Below are 17,908 nucleotides of genomic sequence, written 5' to 3'. Positions count from 1 at the left end.
GTCTGGAACCGCTAGATAATTTCAACGTTGCTTCTGTATGTCGTTCCCCAAAGCTGGATACCATTGGTCCACACCGGCTATAGAAATTCTTTGTACAATAACTGGTTGTTAGACAGTAACAACCAAGACCTCCTGCAATCTTTATAACTTAACGTTCAGCTGCTTATTTTTTTCTCACTGCTTGTTTCAAAGTCGACGACAGTCCAGATGCAAACCTAGATAGCTTACGTGGTCAGCGTACGGGATAAAAACGTTATCCAGCTGGCTTCTTGGGCAGTCAACTTTCTTCATTGTAAACTAACATAACCTTACTTCGCTAAATTAATTTTTATTTTCCGTTAGCTAGCCACTCATTGACTAGATTCAACTCGGATTGTAATTTATCTGAAGTTAGTGTTGGGTCTTTGTCGACTTCCAATATCGCCGGGTCATCAGCAAAGAAGCAACATTGACATCGTCGGAAACTGAAAGGTCTGCAGTGTGGTCCCAGAATTGAGCCTTGAGTAATACTAGATTGAAAGTCATAAAGCTTAAGACAATTCCTGATTATGTAAAACCCAAAGAAAACGGCTAACCAGATAGATACCCAGGATCAAGTAAAATAGTTGAGGCAAACTCAACTAATTTAAAGTAATTTAAGTAATTTTTCTTAAACGTTTTGTTTTTTAATTGTCTTTAGCAGCCTTTTCAATCTACGGGCAGTTATCTTCAAGGCTGCTTTTTCTGGAGGATTCCTGTAACATTTTCATTTCCTCCTAAGCCGTCTTTTAGTAATATTAGGATCCATTACTTCCCTTATGTAGTCTGAGTCTTCCCGACCCTTACATCTTTTCTCGCGTATCGAACCCCTTGCTGCTTCCTGTCGGACTAGAGTCAAGCACTGGGTCACATTATCGATATCATTAGGGCATTTCAAAGAAACATTGATAGATAATTTGTCCTCTATCTAGGTTTGATAAGATTCACAGTCAGTTCTATTATTATAGACGACTGGTTTTTTTTTTAACCTTATAGCTGTCGTATTCACAGTAAGGACAGCAGCTGAATAGCAGCTGAATTATTTTTCTGGTCCAGCCTCCAGTGTCTGAAACATCAGACACTGGAGGCTGGACCAGAAAAATAATTCACCAAGTCAGTATATGGATCGACAGGAGGTACGGAGAGGTGGGCTTCCATCTCACAAAACTGTTAACTTGACACGGTAAGTTTGGGGCCTACCTCCATAGTTTTGGTAGGCGAATGACCCCAGACTGCCGATACTGTAACGAAATTGACTCGGTAGAGTACTCGATATACAGATGTAATAGATGGGAGGAGATTAGGCACTCATTTGTGATAAGTCAATTGCATCCGGAAAACAGGCTGCAGTACTTGCTAAAAGGAAAACATGAATGGGATAACGTAGCCTCTACGGTAACCAGAATAATACAAATCAAGGAGAGAGACGGTAGGGAGTGGGATGGGGACAGATACTGGTGGTAGGGAAATACTCAGCGAACCGCCATGCTCATTAGTTCGCTGAGGTGGGCCGTTCTCGACGATTGACCGGGGACCCCTTGAGTTCGAGGAAAATTGAAAAGACCGGAGACCCGCCTAGATCCCTTCCTTGGAGGAGAACTGGTTTGAGGCATAGCACAAAGAAAAGACCGAGTCTCGGCCTACTGGGTGAGCCAGATCCGGCATCGCCGGATCGCGTGATCCCGAGAGGTTACAGGCCAGGCAACCACTGAGGATGCGCAATGCGTAACTGCTGGACCATCCTCAGTGGTCTTGGTGGAAAAAAAGGTTTGTAGTACAGTAGCTTTTTGTTTAATGATTAGTCAATGCGGAAGATTTAATAACGATGCTTGTAGAGAATTTAATTCTGAGAAAATTAATGAAAATATAACCAACAGAAAGTAAATAAAAACTTTTAAAAATCGGTTTTTTGTTGAAGCTAAACTGCCAAAAATTAGACAGGTTATTAAATGATATAGGGTGTTATCATTTAATATCCTTATAACGACGTTTTGTATTATCTTAAAGCATAATATCTTAGCAGAAAGTAGGACTTTTTGATAATTTTACAGTTATTTTAATTATTCATTACAGGACTATTTTAATTATATTTCTTTCGATAAAAAAGGCTTAATAAAGCAAAATCATAAGTAACAATCATTTTAATGTTACGATTAAGAAAGAATTAAATTTCAAGATTTACACAGCGCCGAAGAAGTTCATTTATATCAGTGCCTGCTTTTTAAATTGTGTTTTGTCTAAAAAACAAAATTTTTTAATAAATACTGAATTTATTACCTTAAAAGCTGAAAATTTGTGAAAATATAATAGAAAAAAAAAAAAAATTTCTATTTTAATATAAATGTTTTTGTTAGTATTTGTAATTTTACCCAATAATGCGCTGATAAACAACTTATAGTGTACGTCTTCTCTCCTGAAAATTAAAAATATAGACTTAATAAATATAAATTTAATTAATATTTTCGTTAACGTAAATCAGTGTCGCGTAAATAAAATAAAAGAAAACTTACGAGTAAAATTGTACAAAGTTCTTAGTATAAATTCTTTTTTTGATTAGGATTATTATTCGTTGTTCCGATATACGTTTCCGTCTTTCATTCATTCAGTCCGTTCGGGTTTGACTTTAGTCTTGTAGGACTGCATTTTAAGATCTCGGGTGACACTTCACTTATATTTATATAGCGTAAACTTTTAGGGAACGAATGAAAGCGAACCCCTAACAAATTTTACGACCTCTAGAATGAAACTCCTATCTTAAATATTGTCTTCCTCGTTTCTACTCGAGGGCGGTCGGTTTTCTTTATACCGACACTCGGCCCCCGAGAACGAGCTCGGATCAGTATACCATAAATTCCTTTCCTTAGTGAGAAACCATGCCGTAACGTGCGCGCTGCAACTGCTCTTTTACATGCTCAAACTCTTAAATAAACCAACATCTCGTAAAGGAAACCACTTGTTTCTACTTTCGTATTGTACTCGCCGAATAAAATGGCCTCCGAAGTCTTAACTTCCCTCCACTCATTTCTTCTACTTTTTTTTATCTTTACTAAAAGAACATCCGCCGACAACCCCACCATTTACCACAAATTTTTTTCTAAAGCTATTTCAGTAACGTATAACAGCGGTGCCTTTTTTTATTTTCTAGTGTTTTTGTGTCTTTTGGTATTTATTAAAAAAACACTTTTCTATAATTACGTTTTATATTAACGTTATTCATAATTTACTTCATAACGAAGTATTACAATATAATATACAGATAAGTTACATATTTCCCTTATTTTATAAAAGTATTGTAAATATAGATAAAGTAAAATAAGTTTTGACGGTTAGTATGTATCGGCCATTTTATGTTTAGTATATTCCAGCGTAATATAATTATAATTATTACTTTACGTTTCAAGGATAGTGATAATAGAGTTATAAAATTTAATACAGCACTTACTTTTAGTGTAGTAAAATAAGCTATTAATAATAAACATTAGCATTATATGCATGTACATAGGAACTTCACACCGCAATGTGTTTAAGTATAATTTCAAAGTAGAAAATGCTAGAATAATTGTCTATACATATTTATCTAGGAATTCGATTCCTACAAGTACCTCCATCTGCAGTTCGTCTTCATTTTCTTAAGAACCTGTTCCTAAGAGATGATTTTTTTAAATACTTTATTTTTTTATTGTTATTTAGTAAAGAATTATTCGAAATGTCATTAATATTCATAAAATTTTGAACTCTTATTTTTTATTCTGAGATTAAAGAAAATAACAGATACGATTTTTGAAGGCGGGGAGGGCAAGATTCTTTTGATACTTGAAAATTTCTAACTTTTTCTTATAATCCAGATGCATCCTACGTCATTTTTTGAACGAATGAAAATTTTATATATTCATGGAAATACAAAGTTTATATTCCCGTTTCATTATAAACATAGAATACTATATAATATTGGAAATTCACGAGTCAAAACTGGGCACTCGATGCTTTTGAATTTTTTTTATGGTACAGAGGTTCTCCGTTGAACGATACACATGTGTGATTTGATGCTTAATTTCTATTGTTATATAAAAAGGAGGACGCTTTTGTTTGTTCGGGATAAACGAAAACAAAAATTCCCGATCTAGCGCTACTAAATTTTTACCCATGTTTCTTGGCATAACTAAGAAGGTGTTTGAATATATTTCATCTCGAAGAAAAAAAAATTATATATATACAAATATATATATGTAGTAGTGGGGATTTGTCGGTTAAAGCACAAACTTTTAACGAATTGAATTAATGAATAGTGAACTGTGAGTGTCTATCACTGTGTGAACTAGGTTAGAACTGATTGAACATCTAAAAACCAATTTCTAGATTTTTTGAGTTTCATTCCGAGTTTCAAGTGTTAAAATTATTTTTGAATTTTTTAAACCCCGTTCTTTTTTTAATCTCTGTGTAACAAACGAAGAAATCAATTTGATTTTTGGTGAGTCTTCATGTCAATAAACCAATTTTCGAAATTCGACCTTGAAATGGTGTGAAGAAAGGTTATGGAGAAAGGATATGTGTGATTGGCTGCACCTATCTCCGGTTTCTTGACGAAAAAACATAAAATTTAGAGATTGACCGCTAAGGGAAACGGAAGTAACCATATAACGCAGGCAAAGCTGCGACGGAGAGTTAGTGGATTAATATTTCCGTGAACATAATTTGGTGCAGTGATTTGTACATGTAGTACATTAAAACTAAACATATTAAAGTTTTAATATATTAATAATTAAGAAAATGTATTTAACTCGGACAAGGGTGGAATACTTTTCTTATAACCTATGATAAAGGATACAATCTAAACCTCAAGTTTTTGGTTAAATGTCATGGGGGAACTTTTGAAAACTAAATAGCATAAAACTTTTTAAAAAAATGTTCACTTCTCGTACTTATAAATCAAAACACCTCGACTGAGAATAAAAAAAGATGAATCTTCACGGTTAAAATTTACATTTTTTATTTACATTATAAGTAGGAATACTAATAAAGAGTATTGTAGAAATCAAACGGGAGCCTAACCTTCGTGTTTGGTGTCGAAGGAGGAAACAGCAGTTTTTAAAAATGCTTTCCTTGTGTAGCAAATAATTGGAGAATGTGTCTATATTTATTTTTTATTAGTTAAGGAATTTGATGTATAAATAAATAAAAGGAAAGCCTTCTTCTTCTGATCGGCTTATTTACAATGCCGTTTAATATTATATTGCACCTTTAATATTATAAAAATATTATTTGTAATATTTTTTCATATATTCTTTTAATGATTATTAAAGAATAATATTTTCAATCTATTTTGTTAGAAATAGATTTTAACTTAGAAATTTTTAACTTTTAAAAATAGAGTTAATAATTTTTTCTTAAACATTCTTAAATGTCTATAATTTGTTCCCTGGAAACTGCGAATAAATGTGTTGACTGTCCATAATTGACTTAAGAGAAAGCCCAACAACAATTAACTCTTCTTCTATATTCAATTTTTTTTGGCTGGCGGCTGTAATAGTCGCCGATGAATGATAATGGAATGAATTTTTTTATAGCGTGTGGAAAAAACATCCCTGACTGGGACTCTAACCCTGAGCTTTCGGGCAATAGATAGAGACGCTAACACTCCGCTAAGAAGATCGGGATAATAAAAATAATACACTAAACAAGTTACATCGATTATATTACTAGGTAACGTAATCGAGAGCTTTCTAACGTTTTTAAAAGGCATCATTAACAGCAATTCTATCGTCTGTACCCCTGAGGAACGTTGCAAAAAACCTTTAGAAGGAAAAGTTCCACTAAAATATAAATGATTAGAACTTAAAAAATTTAAATAAATCAATTTTAAAAAGCGTACGATTTGAATAATAGTGTTTAAACTTTTTTTTTAATTTCAATTTTTCTGAATAAGGTATCGAACTTTTCATCTATATTCTCGAGGTACACCAGGTACAGTAAATTTAAAATAATAAAAAATTTTGAAATCATTACAGTTACTTCTTCATAAGAAATTTTATGATTATTTTACTTTCGTTTGCACATTTCAAATCCATTATTATTATTATTTTTTTTTTGTAGAAGATTAATTCACTTGAAAAGGTTAAAAATAAAAGGCGCCAATATAGTGTGCTAGTTTTATAGCATATAAAGATATCCGACCTGCGTAAGATTTGAACGGGTGTCCTTCCTGATAAAGGCTATCACGGTAATACACGGTTATTAATTTCGGTGCAGTGGTAATTTTTATATTTGTATAGGCTAAATGTTTGAAGTAGTTTTAAAAATAAAAGGCTTACTAAAGTTTTAATACATATAATAAGAGTATAAGTATTGCACTTATAAGTAACATTTCAAGGTGAATTAAAAAAATTAATAAAAGAATGCAAAAACAATCGCATTAATATTTATTTATATTATAGTAATTACTTTTTTGCTCGATTTATTTCCTTATTTCTTTTAATTATATTTTGAAATAATTTGTTTTATGATTATATTGTCAGAGATAACGTCGGAAATAATTTCAGTGGTAATTTATAATACCGGGTAATTACTAGATTGTAATATTTTACTTGTGATCGTACCTAGTTAGATCTTCTTGGCCTTCAAAGTTATTAAGTTACATACATTACTTATAATTATTCAAATTGAAAGCGGAATTCTTAATATAATTATTAGTTATACTTAGAATCGAGAAAAATGTGATATGCAGTCTCAATTTGGACGGATAGTTTCCGCATCAAAGTCAATTCTTCGGACAGGAAAATTCACATTTTTTTACTCTGTATATGGAAAAGTATATTGCAAAATGTAAGCGCTGCTTTAGGATTTTTTCTACGTTTTAAAATAATAACTTGCTTATCATTTTGTTATTTATATCTTCTTGATCCCTCCACAGGGAAAGACACCTGCTTTCTGACGATCCAGGTAGCCGTACCACCTCCTCCGTTCCTAGCTCTGATGGACTTTACGGAGGTCATTTTTTGGAACCTCTAAACCTGACGACTCATCGCAGTCATCATTTTGGTCTCTGTCAGGTTGTCACCGGTGCAAACGCTTCGACAGACATTTCCATTACTGTATTTATGCACAATTTACTATCGCCTTCGCACGGTTTCTTCCGACCGCGACCAACTATCGTAACTTATAACCGTCAACTATCAAGTTAACCGATTCGCGGACGCGTGATCCCGTGCCTTCCTCTAACAGCGAAGGTTTTCACAAAAAGTCTTCTCATATCTAACTTGAATTAGATTACGCACTCAGATCGTTGCTTGCGTATTTTAAAGATCAAAAATACTATTCTTGTATCGACAAAACAAGTGTAGATCGTACGACGAAAATTTTTTTGTTATGAATTACTAATTTAATTCTTCCTGCGAGCGGTTTAATAAGTCATTTAGCTTCAAATTTTAAACTTAAATAATTCTGAACAAGATTGCCAGATGCTATCACCGTCCTTTAGATCATATACTTTTCAGTTTTTAACGTTTAACAGTCAATAAAAATATCACGCTTTGAAAAAATTATTAAAATCTTACCGCGGCTAAGCTAATTCACAAAGAATAAAAACGATCGTAAAGCGCGAAAAAAGGTTTTTTCGTAGTAACTCGAAACGTTATAGCGATATTAATTTTGAAAATTATATAAGCATCTTTACGATCTTCTTCAGCAATTTTTAAAGTTGTAAGTAGTCGGTAATAAAATTTTGGTAACCAGCAGTAGTAGCAGTACTGCGTTAGATATTTTAAAATAGCAGAGGAATCGAGGGTGGGGGTTTGAAATGACAATATTTGGCGTGAATTTGACAAGTCGTGTGATTGGTATCAGGTATTGTTTTATAGTCTACTGATAATGACGTGAGAGCGGGAAAGAGTGCGGGGAAGAATAAGGGGAGAGAAATCGAGAGGGGTACCATTAAAAAGGTGGGATATGCGTTTTACATGTTGCATCGCTCGGGGAGGTTTAGCGCAACAAACGGCCCGCTTTGATTTAATATAGGTGCCTACACCCGATACTGCACCGAATTGCAATAAAGATGAGATACGGCCCCGATAGTACCCCCTCGTCATATATTGATCAATTTTTGTTTCGCTTACTCTAATACAAATTCAACCATATTTTATGATCATTTCGAAAACCTCATGAGTCCTATAGGCTTAATATATTTGATCGTAATTCGTATTACATACGTAAATTTATAGAAATATATACACCCGACCTTTAGACTCAAACTCTATACTCATATTTATAATCGACATTGTAATACTGCAATGCACCATTAATGTTATTAATTAAATTAATTATTGTTATTCGTTTATTAATTAAAACATAAACTAATACCGTAGCTGTTTCCCTTCTAAACTGTGTAGGAAATTATTAACAAAATATATCACTATAAGACTTACATGTGGTGTAAGAGTTCGTTGTTTGTAATCTAAAATTAAATTTGACTTAGTATTACGTATCACTCAAATTTAATTTTAGTCGAATATAAAATGAAGCTTCGTATTACGATGCGAAGATTCAAAATTATGATTTATTTTTACGTATGAGTTATTCTATTTTTTAATAAACTAAAAAAAAAATGATGTATTTGTTGTTTACTTTTTCAATAACAAAATTAAATTTTTACTCCTGACGTAAAGAACGTGACGTGAAGAACATAAGAAAGAAGCCGTAATAAGAAAGGGAGTCCGACAAGGATGTTCCCTATCTCCGTTACTTTTTAATCTTTACATGGAACTAGCAGTTAATGACGTTAAAGAACAATTTAGATTCGAAGTAACAGTACAAGGTGAAAAGATAAAGATGCTACGATTTGCTGATGATATAGTAATTCTAGCCGAGAGTAAAAAGGATTTAGAAGAAACAATGAACGGCATAGATGAAGTCGTACGCGAGAACTATCGCGTTAAAATAAACAAGAACAAAACAAAAGTAATGAAATGTAGTAGAAATAACAAAGATGGACCACTGAATGTGAAAATAGGAGGAGAAAAGATTATGGAGGTAGAAGAATTTTGTTATTTGGGAGGTAGAATTACTAAAGATGGACGAAGCAGGAGCGATATAAAATGCCGAATAGCACAAGCTAAACGAGCCTTCAGTAAGAAATATAATTTGTTTACATCAAAAATTAATTTAAATGTCAGGAAAAGATTTTTGAAAGTGTATGTTTGGAGTGTCGCTTTATATAGAAGTTAAACTTGGACGATCGGAGTATCTGAGAAGAAAAGATTAGAAGCTTTTGAAATGCGGTGCTATAGGAAAATGTTAAAAATCAGATGGGTGGATAAAGTGACAAATGAAGAGATATTGCGGCAAATAGATGAAGAAAGAAGCATTTGGAAAAATACAGTTAAAAGAAGTGACAGACTTATAGGCCACATACTAAGGCATCCTGGAATAGTCGCTTTAATATTGGAAGGACAGGTAGAAGGAAAAAATTGTGTAGGCAGGGTACGTTTGGAATATGTAAAACAAATTGTTGGGGATGAAGGATGTAGAGGGTATATTGAAATGAAACGACTAGCACTAGATAGGGAATCTTGGAGAGCTGCATCAAACCAGTCAAATGACTGAAGACAAAAAAAAACTCGTGACGTGAGATTATATATATTCAGTAACAGCAACTTTATTTAGCATTTTGTAACCGAAATAAATTCGTTAGAAAATTTTCGATTAAGAATAGGTAGGAAATAAATATAATTTAAGTATAAATACTATCAAAAATAAAACCGTTCTAGAAATCAGTAATAAATAATAAAGATGTAATGAATCAAATGTGTTACTAATAAATAATCAAGCCGTAATAATAAAATCAGTAATAAATCATTGTAATAAAGCCAGAAGCATTAGGCATTTTCCCCTAGTTTACGTTACCGATAAAATCGTTTTTTTTTTTTTTTTTTGATTTTCCTTGCTATATTGTTATTTAGCCGGAAGCAGCTTGCATAAAAATTTTATGTAGCTTCAGCTATTATATATATAAAGCAGCTAATTTTTTCAACTTCAAAAGTCAAAATGAAAACTTTTACTTATAATCCTTTATTAAAAATTAGCATTTTTAAATATGCTCAAAAATACTACTGCACCAGAATAAAATAGGCGAAAAAAAAATAAAAGCGATAAATTTTTACTCCTGTTTATATAGTCCGGGTCTAATAAATAGATAAGTTTCCAAACCAATTAGAGGTATTACAATTGAAAACGCTAAAATAGCAGCAAGTTTAATATAAGTAAAAAATGCTTCGGTAAGGCTCCTGTAAATTACATTTCGCAAATTATTTTTTAAATTAGCGAGCGGCTTAAATAAAAAGACTATAAAAATTATTGTTAAAATAATAACAAACAGAAAATGCAATTATAAAAATAGTTAATATTGTAAATAATTTTACCTTAAGCTCTGATAAATGTAATACTTTCTTACATAATCATTTCCATGTATTATTTCTACGGTAAAACTTTCGTTTCTTTTTTTGGACTTAAAAGGTCGGTGGGTTAACTCTCGTATATCTTTAGCTAGATACAAACAACCGAACCGTTTAAAATTATTTAAATTTCTAATTATATAATATACTATAAAGATTATAATATTATATGTATGCATATTATACAATTGTATATAAATGTCTATTTCTAATACATTAAAAATCTGAAATAACTAATCGAGGAGAAATGTGTTTATTATTTCAATTTCCTATTATCGAATAATAGAAGTTCATTTCTTCCTATAATCTTTTCAAATTACTCGTATATTATTCTACTAATAGAAAACTACCTATGAGATTTGCGGTAACATGTTTTAATTAAAAAAATCTGATATGGACACCGCATGAGTTCCTTGTACCCCTATTAAATTACATATACTAATTTTTTTAAAATTAAAAGTACGTAAAATTGTATTTCATTAATTACTTCTGACATTTTATCAATTTTTTTTTATTGTTATTATTGAATTATTATTTATTGTAATTTTTTTTTTTCAATAAGAGGTTAATAATTATTAATAAATCAATGTATTAAAAAAATATATGTTTAAGTTAAAAAAAAAGAAATCCGATTCGAACCGATGTGCCTTCTAAATGTAAGAGCCAAATAATTCATTAATTAAAATTTCATTAGGCTATAACTCTGGAACCGATGAAAATAAGTACCACTTATGATATATCGTTGAAAAGCTCTCGATGAGCTTTTACTGTATTATTACTGTAGTTAAGAATAAGTTCAAAATTTAAATTTTTTGGATTTTGTACTTTTTTGAACGGTTTTGGTCCAGTCAATTGCAATCAAAATGAGAGGTACACAACTAGATGTTACAACAGTCCTAAATCCAAAAATTTCAACATCCTATGGCTAATCGTTTTTCAGTTATGCGAGATACGTACGCACATACGTACAGACGTCATGGCGAAACTATTCAAAATTCATGGATTCATGGATTGTCAAAATGGATATTTCCGTTGAAATCTGAAAAACGAAATTTTTTGCGATCACAATACTTCATTTACTTCGTACAAGGAAGTAAAAAGGGTGTAAATAAATTGATTACTATGAAAATGAAACACCTAATATTTATATTGATTCTAGTCTAATTAAATTTTAAATTATTCTTATTCATTTTAAATGTATTCATTCAGTTTTTGAATTCTTGAACTTTTAAGACAGTTGTTAATTAAAAGAAGTAACTCTTTCGAGAAAAAAATTTCTTTCAAGATTATGTACAATTTCTCTGTTGAGTACTCTACATTTCTTATAGCTGTTTTTAATACCGTTAAAAGAATTACTAAGATTTTAGAAAAGAAACTAAATGAGGAAAAGTTAAACAATAACTTGAAAATAGAAATGATTAAATCTTTAGATACAATTCTACAACATCGCTAATTTAAATTTAATAATAAAATATATATAAAGAAGGAAAGATTAGGCGTGGGTATGCCTAATCCTAAAGAAAGGGTTCTAATTATGCAACGTATTTAATAAAACGACATACCCCAATGAAAATGAAAAACTCGATGAAATTAATTCACTCTTAAAGGAAGAAGAATGAACATTTTAGAAATTTTTAAAGTAAAAAGTAACAATAAAACGATCATAAACGAACAGATCAACAATCAAGAGTATGTCCTTTTCAAGAATCTCGATTCTGGAAACAGGAAATAGATAAATAAAATTAAAAATACATATAAGTAGTACGGAAATGGTGATACTGACACCGGAAATAACTTCATCCAATATGGCGGCTGTCCGCCATCTTCCGCCATCTTGGAAAATGTCGGACAAGATGGCGGCCAATATGGCGGCCGTCCGCCATCTTGGACGCCATTTTGTAAAATGGCGGACAAGATGGCGGTGGTCGGCCATCTCGGATTGTGGTGTCTCTGATTGCAGCTGTGAACCGATAATATATGTATAATTTAAAAAAATTGAGCGGATGTGTGTGGTCAATAGATAAGCAGGCTTTTTCCTGTTTTAATCGGAGTCCAGCGGATGTGAGGGGTGATAGGCAGCTGTTTCCTGTTCAAGAGAGTCACGCGTAGGCCGGACGGTTCGTCAGTCGAGCGCCGCATCCCGCACGTAAACATCTCTCTACACGTCGCTCCGCTGACGCACGCACGCAAATACACACACAGCAGACACCGCCTCCCGGAGTACGATCTACGACGAGAACCTATCGGGCGGCGACGCATTCCCGACCCCGACGCCGTCGCCTGGACGACCAGGATCATCCTCGAGGTACGTCTAAATTTTTTTTTCACTATCACCACCTTCCGGGGCGGGCAACGCCTCCTGGTGCAACGACTACCACGGCTCGGATCTTCCTCGAGGAACGTCCGCGTCGAGGCGACGACAACGATAAGGTTCTCGTCGTGATAGTGCATCGGGTGGCCGCCTTCCGGTGCACGATCTACGACGAGAAACTTGTCATCATCACCACGACGACCAGGATCATCCTCGAAGAACGTCCTAAAAAAAACAGGTTGGAAAGACTGCGGGCTACGACGTCACAATCCAACATGACCGACCTATAAAAGCAGGTTGGAAAGACTGCACCGACTCCCAGTGCACGATCTACGACGACCAGAATCATCCTCGAGGAACGTTCTAAAAAAAAACAGGTTGGAAAGACTGCGGGCTACGACGTCACAATCCAAGATGCCCGACCACCGCCATCTTGTCCTCCATTTTACAAAATGGCATCCAAGATGGCGGAAGGCAGCAATATTGGCCACCATCCAAGATGGCGGACAAGATGGTGGACAATATGGCGGACATACGCTATATTGGATGACGTCATTTCTGGTGTCAGTATCACCATTTCCGTACTACTCATATAATCGTAACAAATAAACAAGAAGAAAGCCTGATAGGGTATGAAGTTAAATAAAGGGAGGGACTTTAACTAAACGCTATATAAAGACTAACAGAATTTTAAAAGTACCGGTATTATAAGTTCTGACAATACAGTGATCTCGAAATGCATCAACATATAGTAAAGGAATTAAGCTAAGAAAGGTAAACAGTAATCAACATAGCAATAGGAAAGTTTTATTCCAAACAATTAAATTCTAATTGTTAATGAACTCACGAAAATTTAAAAACTTAATTAAGAAACCGTTGAATGGAATCATCGACTATCAAATCAAACAAAATTATTTAATATTATTTTTTTTTTTAAGAGCGTGTGTGAATATCTGATCGTATCTCGAATTTTCACGACGGAACACTTTTATTTCCTTCAGTACGTAGAAAAATAATAATGTTGTATTACTTAATTTGATAAAAATAAAGTTATTTAATTGATGTTGTATTATACGTTATCTTGCTTTTAGGCTATCATTAAACAAAATTAATTATTTTTTTTTTTATTTTTTTTTTTTTAGCAAAGCAAAATTTTTATGTAATGAAATACTCGCATGTTAGAAAAAAAGGGATAGTATCACGAATATTTTGAAAGTAATACGTGTAATTTTTACTCAACTTTCATGACTAATTTGAAGGTTATATCTCACAGATTAAATTAATTATTAATTTCCTAATATTTTTAAAAGTGACAATAATGTTGTAGTAATTAAACAGCTATTTCAGAGTCATTATACTTGTCGTGGTAGTTTGTACTCGTGTAGCTATATAAATTTTATGTTTTTTCTTAACAAGAACTCCACCCTTAATGTAATAACGCATCGTGATACGTTTTTAATTTTAATTTTCCGATTTAGTATCGGTAATTAAAATTTATATTTCTACGTCTAGGAGGTATTGGTGTAACCGATTATAACTCGGATAATATAAACTTAATTATTACGATATAAACGATCGGTCGATATCGATAATCTGTATCTTCAGTTTTATATCATAATTCACTTTTTTGTAAAATTAATGAAAAATTTATTTTCATCCTTAACAAATATTTCGTTCTGTTATTCTCAGCATTATTTTCATGCAGATCTGGCATCGGAATAAAAGTAGGAAAAGAAGTCTAAGACTAAGTATTTAGTTTTTCAATTCAGAACGCCGATTAACATAATCTCATACTACGTTACGTGCGAATAATTTCTTAAAGTAATGGTTGTTTGAATTTTATTATAGAATATATCACTATTAATAATGAACAATAAACATTTTTTAATGTAAATTAGACAATGGAGAAATGTAGGCGCGGTTGTGAATCGGTTAATTTTGTGACAATGAAATGACATTCTCATCATTTTGTAAGTTTTCGTTTTTTATTCTCTCACTTCACGTAAATATTGTAGATTAATCGTCATGTCAAAATGCCACGAAAAGATACTTCGAAACATTCTTCATTTTTTTTGTCTTCGGTCATCTGATGCAGCTCTCCAAGATTTCCTATCTAGTGCTAGTCTTTTCATTTCGGTATACCCCCTACATCCTACATCCCTAACAATTTGTTTAACGTATTCCAAACGTTGCCTGCCTGCACAATATTTTCCTTCTACCTGTCTCTCCAATATTACATTTTTCAATGTTTTCAATCTACAACATTCTTCATTACAAACGGAAATATTATAGTTAGCATTACCGGATATTAAACATCATTTTCTGTAAATTTTGTGGTGTAATTGCTTTAGTAATCGGTTAAGGTACAGAGGTCTTTAAACGAAGACAGGTCTTCACGATTTTGTGCATAATGAATCTTTATTTCATTTTTTATTCAAACTAGTTAAAAGTTTTTTTTGTACTTATTGTTTATTCTATTATTTTCGACTAAAGAATCTTTTCACATAAATTTACCATTAAAAAAACGAAGAAAAGAAATCTAGTTTCAGAATTCTGAACGTCTCTTCGTAATGTCATATACTAAGTCGCAAAATGAATAAATTCTTAAAATCTGTTGATCGGTTGAATTTAATTAATTGTAGTTTTTTTATTATGGGGGTTATGGATTAATTGTTTTAAAGTTTGGAAAAAAGGAAAGAATTAGCTTGAATAGATTAATGAAGCAGTTTATTTTAACATCGTGAAACAATAATTTTCATTTACGATAGAGTAAACGTTTACAAATTTTTCTAGTTTACTCTCTTCTATTGTTCTCTCTACTGAAATAATGTTTTCATGCAAATCTAATATTGAAATAATATATCTCGACAATAAAATTCATATCGATGTATCCAGTCTATCAATACCGAAAAATAATTTGCATGTTAGCTTTATCTTATATCATTTTTTTTCATTTGGAATGACTTGACGCGAATAAAAGAGAACAAAAAGAAAAATGTTATCCGGTTTCTTGATTTCGAATGTCGTTGTTGTTGGTTAACGTTACCTCTACAAAGTTCACTGAAGTGTTGGTCGTTAATTTTAGCACATACTATATTTTCTATAGCGGTGTAAATGTTTTATTCTTTAATTATTTATTACACACCGGTTTTGGAAAATAGTTCCAGGTGGAATGTTTAATATCGTGGAAATGACAAGATGGATAAATTTTTCTTCGTTTAAGTTTCTAATATATGTAACTGCTAATCACCTTCTGTACTTTGTACTATTTTAATAATATCATTAAATGTAACATTGAGATGAAGAAATAGGAGCTGCTTAGTAAATCTATTCCTAAAACCGGTATTTAGCATTTCACTCGTAGTTCAAATGATGAGCAGTAATTAAATAAAATTCCGTTATTCTTGTTAACCTTGTCATACACTACGTAACATCTGTAAATGATTAAGTCTATAACACAGACTAGTAGAATTTTTTTTTTGTAGTCATACGGCATTTTTGTCGTGAGAATTTTCGCAAAACTTTTTAATTTTGCCTTTGTAAAAATAGTGTTTTTAATTGCGAAGGTAGACTGTAGAATGTACTCTTGCAGTCTTCCTCATACACTCTTTCTCTCTCTGTCTTTCTCCTCTCACTAACAAAACCAGTCTTAAGGAAAAGATAACAGAATAGTACATAAACAGATTAAAATCATACATGTCATTATGATTTGTAAAATTAAATAATAATAGAAACATCGAGCTGTAAGCTTAAAAATACATTTCATGAATAACAAAAAAACCGGTTGTTTGTTTCAGTTCTATTTTATCTTAGATCGTTGCTCATTATGACATTTATATATATTCAACGACAACACTTGAAACATCGCTGCACGTCAAGGTATTCCTTAACGGGATAGGATGCAAAATCCATGAAGATCCTTTCCCTCAGACACGAATTTCTGGTGGACACGAGCACCTAACTCAAATATGATATATATATATATATATATATATATATATAAAATCATAAATGAAAACCTTCTCGGTTGTTTGCTATAATAGACAACAAATATTTTATTTTATAAATCTTCAGTAACACAATCTTTTTAAAATATTAACAGTATTATTATACAAAACCAAAACTAATAACAAGAGGTTTGTTTAAAATTCGAGGGTTTATAAATTGTAACTAACAAACATATGATTTGTTATATGTTTGTTAGTTATATTTACGATCGACAATATTAGACTGTGGTATATTCATCGGTGATATATTACACTGGTGACAATATTCAGACCGAGCTGAAACCTGAAAGCTGGTAAGCCTTATTCTAACCAGAACCGCAGTACTTTCATGTGCTCTATCATCCCGGTGATTAATGGTGTAGATTGTGTAACCTATAACAGAAATAGTTACCGTCGGTAAAGTGGGTTTCAGGAATAAATACGATGTTAAAAACTCAGTAACTATTATCCCCTCCAATTCTTCCCTTCGACTCACCAGAAGTCGTTGAAGATCAACTTGATGTTGACGTTTTGGGTCACAATTCTTAAGGACTTCGCAATTAACAAATTTGGGTAATCACATTCGTTAATAGACTTGTCAGACTACAGATTTGTTGCATCATGAATTCAATATTAGTCGCTAGGTTGTCTAGTTTATCATTACTATCAAAATCAACATAATCATTGTTGGCTACGACCGCAGCAAAAGGTCGCGAAAAACCAGAAGAACGACTTTCCGAGTCCTCTTGAGACCTAGTAATATTAAATTGTATATAACAAGAATTGGTTTAGAACAACAAAAGTTATTTGAATTTTTTTACTTTTATTTGTTATTCTTATTCTAAAATAACTTGTTTATAGATTTTCGTGAATATTTATTTGTTTATTAATATTTCTAATTATTTATTTTTTACTTCCTTTTTTATATATATAAACATTTTTTCAAATTTACTTTCTCCCAAATGTTTATTGATAATTTAAATTGCAATCTAGGTTTAGATTTTAAATAAAAGTTGTTATAGTCGATTCACTTTAAGAGCTATTTTGTAAAAACCTCGTGACGTTCTTAATAGACTGTCTCAAAACTTACGCGTACAAATTTTTTGTTTTGATGTTTTATGTTTGATTTATGATGTAATTTATGTGTGCTG

The 17,908-nt window shown here is 32.0% G+C and overlaps 1 long non-coding RNA gene across 2 annotated transcripts in view; it reads left to right on the top strand.

Annotated features, from left to right (window-relative positions):
* Positions 1 to 17,908, top strand: part of LOC142325824 (uncharacterized) — a 193,586-nt gene that overhangs the window by 63,155 nt on the left and 112,523 nt on the right. The window lies entirely within an intron of this gene.

Source organism: Lycorma delicatula, chromosome 5, assembly GCF_047948215.1.
Source record: "Lycorma delicatula isolate Av1 chromosome 5, ASM4794821v1, whole genome shotgun sequence".
Lineage (NCBI taxonomy): Eukaryota > Metazoa > Arthropoda > Insecta > Hemiptera > Fulgoridae > Lycorma > Lycorma delicatula.
Note: the sequence above shows the minus strand (reverse complement) of the source record. Positions and strands in the feature narration are given on the sequence as shown.